Below are 6000 nucleotides of genomic sequence, written 5' to 3' on the forward strand. Positions count from 1 at the left end.
AAAGATGAGTATAGGTATTTTAGGAAATATTTATTTCTAGACTATTTGGCTAAATCAGAAGTTCACTGCCATCAAATCTCAGCATCTGATACTTGTTATTTGAAAGAAAATAAAAACCAGCACTACTGCAGTTTAATTAACTGTATGTCTGGGCAACAGCCAAATACTTCAAGTACTGTAGCCCTCCAGTCTTCTAAAAAACCCTACACTTTATTTAAATAATAATGACCCACAAAACCCTTTATATTGAAGCCTTTCTAATCAGGTTCCTATCCTGACAGCATCATCCCACGTAGTAAGTGACAGGACAAGAGGAAATGGCCTCACGTTGTGCCAGGGAAGGTTTAGATGGGATATTAGGAAAAAATATTTACGGAAAGCGTTGTCAGGCATTGGGACAGTCTGCCCAGGGAACTGGTGGAGTCACCATTCCTGGAGGTGTTTAAAAGGCATTTAGACGAGGTTCTTAGGGACATGGTTTAGTGTCAGAGTGAGGTTATGGTTGGAGTCAATGATCCTGAGGGTCTCTTCCAACTGAAACGATTCTATGATTCTGTGGAAATCATATTGTAGCCAGCTGATAGCTTTCAATACAAAGTTAATAATCTGCCAGCAAATTTAACTTAATTACAAATCTCTCAATATTTATATTTACATAAAGCATTTGTACTTTACATAAAGCAGACAAGAAATTACATGAAACTCATTTCTCTAAAGAAAACATGTTATGCCCTCCTGGTTGTAGAGCAAAGCCTACAAATGCAGTGCAAACAAAGCTTGAAGGCAAATAAAAATATCACACAGCTTTATCTTTTCATCAAGAAAATTAAGAATGTTCTACAAAAAACTCTAATAAAAAAGCTGTTTTGTAAACAGTGGAACTTATGAAATGCAGCTTTTTATGAATGTGTTCTGTTCCCTTAGACTTTTATGCAATAAACTACCGTACCTATCTCCACCATAGCCCACAGATGACAGCTCCAGATTCTCCCCAGATAACACCTTCTGTCAGACACCATTTACTCACATTCACTGGACACCCAGACTACATCTATCCTAATAAATTAAGACATAGCATTAAATACTGACAAGCTATATGGTTGCATCTGCCTCAGCATCATTTTGGTCCAAATCACCTAACACTTACCCAAGCAATTCCTGGGTATGGTTTAGGAATTAGTATGGTTTATTATTAATACGTAGTTTGCATGCAGCCGCTCTGATTTGATGCTACAACAGTCTAACAGCATCAAAGTGGGCCAAACCTACCACTTGGCCTCAACACTAAAAATCACTCCTGGGCATACATATCTTACCAGCATAGAAAAGACCTGAGGCTACATTTAGATCCCCAAGCACCTGCACTACCATAGTCTCAGATCCCTCCCACCTTTCTTTGACAGTGTTACTTGCTCTTTCCTTGTCCCCAACAGGCTACATACTTTCAGGTCATTTCACATTTGTTACTTACAGTAATTTGGTTAGCTGGCTAGCCAAAACAAACCCAATTGAGAGGAAAAAAAAAAAAAAAAAAGAAAAGAAAAAAAGGCAAAATGTTAGGGTTGTTTGGGAATTATAGAAATGTTGATTTGTAAGTTGCCAGGTGTCCTTAGTTTATTTCATGTTTTAAGCAAAGTATTTATATTAAGTATCCAACACGGTAAGGATGTTTGAAATGAGCAAGGATGACCAGGGGAGACTTCATAGGAAAAAAAAAAAAAGTTTTTTTTTCTGTAATGTCCTTCATCATGTCACTGACAAAGCAGCAATATTTTCTCTAACTAGAACATGTTGTGACTCATAAAACAAAGCTTTGCTGTCCCTACTTAAACAGTAACAGTTAAAACCAACGCTTCTTACAAGATATAAAACCAGAAAATAATACTGAAAAATAAATCTGCTTTTGCAATTTATACTTGGTTATACCAAAAGGCTGTTTAAAAAGTACTACAGTTATTAAATGCTGCTTTTCAAGTAGTGAATTCACAATTGGCTAGAAAATACTTAGAATTTGAGAGTAGAAAACTAAATACAGTTATAAACTATAGCAAATTCTATTTTAATTATTCACTAAGGATTGCAAGAACACAGGAAAGTCTCATGATTAGTTGAGTGATTTCAAACACCCCTCAGAACAACTACTTACAAATAAACAAAATGTTGAAGTGCTCTTAAAACAAAAATCTGAGAGACAACACAGAACAAAACAACAGCAAAATAAGTGCATACCTGTTCCAAGTATGGAAATAATTTTATGGTCAAAGGTTAAATAAATCACATCACAAAAAGAAATATAAGTAAATTAATCTTGCAGATACTTTTGCTTACAATGGAACAAATACCTTTCCAAAGTGTAGGCTCACCTTATGTCTACCAGCACTCTTCGTAAAAACGCGTACATTTGCCCAATTTACCAGTTAGCACATTATTTGCTATTTACTTCTATTTATTCAGCACAAGTATATCCTCTTGTGGCAACAAAACTAAGAGATGAAGTCCCCTAATGATACTGCTGTTATGTTACACACATTTCCAATTTAGAACTATATGACCTTTGACATGGTGTATTAAAGCAACTATTAGACTGGTCTAAATACAGATCATTAATCAACAAGGGTAAGAACAAGGCTGTTTACTCAGTATAATCTCACCTTAAAATAGGAGAGATTTAATCACGTATCAAAGTTCAGCAACCACAGTGCCCCAACTTGAATAAACTCAATTATCACTAACATTAATCTCGTAAAATTCATTTTTGCATGATCAGATTTGATCTCTTCCATTTCAGTTAATACAGGATAATCCAGCAATGACAAAAATACATACCTGAAACAGTGCTACATTCCAGCCATCAGAGATAATTAGGAAAGCAAAACATGAAACCCAAACTTCCAAGAATTACCACATACTTTCCTGAAAATAATCTAATCTGCTTTCCTCTACTATTCCATCTGTATTTATAAATACGATTCTACACTACATTAAATTCTCTTTTCACATTAATGCTCATTAAGTTGCAACATTCTGCATCCATAATATAGGAATTTTCTATGCAAAAAAATGCCACAAAGCCCACTAGTAACTAAAAATACCTTTTACTGATCACTAAATTAAAAAAAAAACAAAAACAAAAACACCACAAAAAACAACCTACCCTATAATGTAGGAGAACACACAGAACCTGTACTACACAATGGGAAGCAACACATCTACTACTTAATTAGGACCATTTAGGAAAATGAGCTGACAAAATAAAATTACACATGTCAGGATTTTCATGCACTAAATCCCTTTTTTTTTTTTTTTTTTTTTTTTTAATCACACAAAGTGAATGTAATCTTCAGCAGCTGAAAACAAGTAGAACATTGGGCTTTGTTTACGCCTCATCTTTTAGATGAGATCAATCATAGTGGGAAATCCTGGGATTTACTAGTAAGTTTCCAATTCAGCTATCTGCAGGTGACATTAAAAAAAAAGCAAGTCAGTTTTATTCATTAAAATTAAGTATTAAAGTCCAGAAAACTGGCAGCCTTATTATTACCATATAAATGCCTATGTACTTACATATCAAATAAACACTACTAAAAGTACAGTAGATTTCTACCAGTTTAGATGTTGCCTGTAAAAATCTTGTGTTTACACTAATTTAAAAGGATGTTTAAAAAACTGGTGCTATCCACCTCCATGTTCTACTAGTAACATATCACAAAGTTTAGCTTCAGAGTAACTGCCATTTTTTTTTCCCAGATTGGGAACCTTTCATTGGTCAGGTTGAAAACAGTTTCTGTCTGTCCTGAGAGCAAAACTATGGACTTCAGTTCTGTATAAGGAAATACAGCTGACTTTGTTTACTACATTTCAAGTCTCTGACTTATCTTAGGTCAAGAGAGGTTCTACTCCCCCTCTACTCTGCCCCGGTGAGACCACACCTGGAATATTGTGTCATTCTGGGCCCTTCAGTTCAAGAAGGACAGGGAACTGCTGGAGAGGGTCCAGCACAGAGCCACAAAGATGATTAAGGGAGTGGAGCAGATCCTACATGAGGAAAGGCTGAGGGAGCTGGGTCTCTTTAGCTTGGAGGAGACTCAGGGGTGACCTCATTAATGTTTATAAATATATAAAGGATGAGTGTCATGAGGATGGAGCCAGGCTCTTCTCAGTGACAAACAACGGTAGGACAAGGGGCAATGGGTACAAAGTGGAACACAGGATGTTCCACTTAAATATGAAAAGAAACTTCTTCTCAGCGAGGGTGCCAGAGCACTGGAACAGGCTGCCCAGGGGGGTTGTGGAGTCTCCTTCTCTGGAGACATTAAAAACCCGACTGGACACATTCCTGTGTAACCTCATCTAAGTGTTCCTGCTCCAGCAGGGGGGTTGGACTAGATGATGTTTCACAGTCCATTCCAATGCCTAACATTCTGTGATTCTGTGATTAGGTCATAATTATGAAAACGGGTTCTCATCAAGAGACCACCCTAACTGTTTTTATTTCAAAAGGGGCAATTCGCTTTGTGTAGAGGAATAACGGTAAACACCAAAGATACAAAAGAGCATTCCCAACGCGTCCCATACCTGGACTAAGCAGTGGGATTAACTGCATTAACGTGCAGATGCACATTCCGCATGCGAGAGAGGCATCACTGCTTTGGGGCTTCACCTGCCACACACGGAGAAGCACTCGATCTTCATGTGCTACGGGGCATAAACGGACCTTGCAGTGTCAACTGAGTAACGTACAGAGCTTGCGCCAAGAGAGGAAAAGTTTTAAAAAAATACTAATCCAGGGATAACGGCTGCAGGCGGCACTGCCTCACGCCCCCGCGCTGCACCGACACCAGCAGCCAGCAGCCCCACTGGGCTCCAGGCCGCAGGTTCCGCTCGCCCCTAGCGCAGCCCCCCAGGTTACCCTGAGCAACCACGCCAGGCGCGGGTCTCAGCTCCCGCAGCTCCCCGCGTACCCCGGGCAGGACAGAAAACGCCGCCGGCCGCCCCGGCCCGCTCCCCGGGCGCCTCGCGCCGCCAGCGCCAACGGCCGCGCCACAGCGCGCTCGGCAACGGTTGCCAAGCCCCCGGCCGGCGGCGGGAGAGGGGAGCGCCGGCAAACTGGAAAGGGGAGGCAAGGGAGGGAACAGCGGCGGGGAGGCGTGCCTCAGCGTACCCGCCTCTGGAACCGCGCACTAGGACGAGCGGCGGCAAAGCCCGGCGGGACCTCGGCTGCAGGCGGCCTCCCTGCCCGCGACGCGGGCCCTGCCCAATGCGGCCCCGCTCCCCACACGCCGCCCGCCGCGCCTCAGCAGCGCGGGGGCATCACTCACGTCGAGCCCGTCCGCTTCCGTGGCGGTGCCGCGGGCAGCCAGCGGGTGCCCTGCCTCCCCCCGCCAGTGGTCTCTCCCTCACGCCTCGCTCCCCCTCCCCAGCTCCGCGTAGGTGGTTTTGCCGAAAACAATCGCAGCTGCCAAGGAAACAGCGCACGTGGCGCATGCGCGCAGGAGAGCGGGGCAGGAGGGGCGGAACGACGGACCCGAAAGGGCAGCGCGTCATGCCGGGGCGGTTTAGCCAGCACACCCTCGAGCATTTTCCCGCCGGAAAGCCGCGGGCTGCAGGGGTGTGCGGTGGCGCTGTATGGCCTGAGGGAGCGCGCCTGCGCAGTAGGGGCACTGGCTGTCGAGACAAGACAGGCGTGTGAGGCCAGGCAGTTGGTGTGCGCATGCGCGGAATGGCGCTCCGCACGATTGTGTTCTGCTCTAGCGAGGCTGGGCAGTGGCGCTTTTCCGCCCTGCCGCCCTGAGGTGGCGGGACAGGGGCTGGGCCTGGCGATAGGAGGAAAGAAGGCGGCTGCGAGCGTCCCGGGCCGTTTGCGCGGGCTCTTCTGCCGTGCCTCCGCGGGCCTGGTGGCGCCGCTCCCCGGCGGTGCCGCCCTCCCTTGGGGGGGGTACGTGAGGGGGGCCCGGGGACGCGGCAGCGCTGCCCGCCGCCAGGCCCGCCATAGCATGCGGG

The 6000-nt window shown here is 44.4% G+C and overlaps 1 protein-coding gene across 9 annotated transcripts in view; it reads right to left on the minus strand.

Moving 5' to 3' along the window:
* AHI1 (Abelson helper integration site 1) overlaps nucleotides 1-5496 on the minus strand; it is a 91342-nt gene extending 85846 nt beyond the window's left edge. For 5 of the 9 annotated variants that reach the window (XM_065057072.1, XM_065057074.1, XM_065057071.1 and 2 more), the window contains exons 1-2: nucleotides 5319-5496; nucleotides 4576-4695 (exon numbers count right to left, since the gene is read on the minus strand). The gene's annotated coding sequence lies outside the window, so the exon portion shown is untranslated. The remainder of the gene's footprint in view (nucleotides 1-4575; nucleotides 4696-5318) is intronic. The other 4 variants (XM_065057069.1, XM_065057075.1, XM_065057070.1 and 1 more) reach the window with 4 other exon arrangements.
* Between the last annotated feature and the right edge of the window lie 504 nt (nucleotides 5497-6000).

The sequence above is a fragment of the Columba livia genome, chromosome 3 (assembly GCF_036013475.1).
Source record: "Columba livia isolate bColLiv1 breed racing homer chromosome 3, bColLiv1.pat.W.v2, whole genome shotgun sequence".
In the NCBI taxonomy this organism is placed as follows: Eukaryota; Metazoa; Chordata; class Aves; order Columbiformes; family Columbidae; genus Columba; species Columba livia.